This window comes from Meleagris gallopavo, chromosome 11, assembly GCF_000146605.3.
Source record: "Meleagris gallopavo isolate NT-WF06-2002-E0010 breed Aviagen turkey brand Nicholas breeding stock chromosome 11, Turkey_5.1, whole genome shotgun sequence".
Taxonomy (NCBI): domain Eukaryota; kingdom Metazoa; phylum Chordata; class Aves; order Galliformes; family Phasianidae; genus Meleagris; species Meleagris gallopavo.
Genome location: NC_015021.2, coordinates 874,918 through 876,262, shown reverse-complemented (window position 1 = coordinate 876,262; position 1,345 = coordinate 874,918).

Below are 1,345 nucleotides of genomic sequence, written 5' to 3'. Positions count from 1 at the left end.
TTTTTAGTTTATTCATTTTTTAACCAGAAGAAGCTTAGAAGCTTTCACTTTAATTGTTATGGTAGATAAAAAGGGAAAGACAGGAGTAAATCCTTCCAGGATGAGACAGGTCAGGATCTGAAGCAGGATGTGTTTCCTTCTGAGGGAGATTTCACATCTCTACTAACCACTAGAGTTTTCTGCTCTTTCCCATTTGGACCTCGTGACCAACTCTGAGTATTTCCCTGCTCCTCACCTACCATCAGAAGGAATTTTCTTGCATTAGAACAGAGTGTTGTTTGGAGATGTAGGATTTTTATCATAAGTGAGCAACACGACTCCTTCACACTTATTCCAGTATTTCTGCAGCTAAGGATTAATATCCCATGACTTTTAAGAGATTCTGAGACCAGCCATCTTCCATTCTTTCCCTAACCACCTCTACCTTTCCATTACAGAAACTTAATAAACTTAAGGAAAAAGGATGATGCTAACCTACTTAGCTACTGTGTTCCTTGCCTTTCTCACTGCATTTTGCAAAATAGGCTGCTGTTTTGCTTTATTGCATGTCTTACCAAAAATTCTTATGATTCTAGCCCTACAAACAGCATCTTGGCTACCAGAGACTCTAGAAGGAGCGATCTTGACTGAGCAATTCCCCCAGACAGGGTAAGCCATGTGATATTTGTGATTATTTTGAACCTGCTGGCAATCTTGCATTAGTGCTTAGAGATTTATCCAACACCTAAGAACGCAGCAAAGCCTCCCTAATCTGCAGTGACCAAGGAATGCTCTGAAAGCAAACTGGAATTTGTTGGATTGTGTCTGTCTGGCTGAGCTATTTCCCAGCAGTTTGCTCTGAGCTTTGTAACACTTCATACTTATTCACAAATGCACAGCAGTATTTAGAATATTTTTTTGCACTTTTTTTTTTGTCATTTTTTTTGCATTTTTTTGAGTCACTGCTAGACTGCCTTCCATTAAAGCCTCCCCTAGATTACATACAGCATTCAGATATTTGCATTGGAGCTGAACATGTGACTACAGCACACATAAAATCTCCCATACTCGGTCTGATTTCTGTGCAGTAAAGGTACAGGTTTCTGCACACGTAAGAAAAAACACAGAGGAGCTTTGGAATTTGTTTGGTAGCCAGAGTTTATGCAGTGAACTCAATACCAATGAGGGAAACACCAGGATGGCAGATCTTACGAGGAAACACAGCCCTTGTGGTTGATAAAGCAGCACTGGATCACATGAAAAATATGAGGCTTTTCCAAATAGAGGCCTAGATTTGAAAGGATTCAGGGCTTTGGTTTATCTAAATGCAGGAGTTTTTGGACCACAGGAGCCTCAGGAAAAGGAA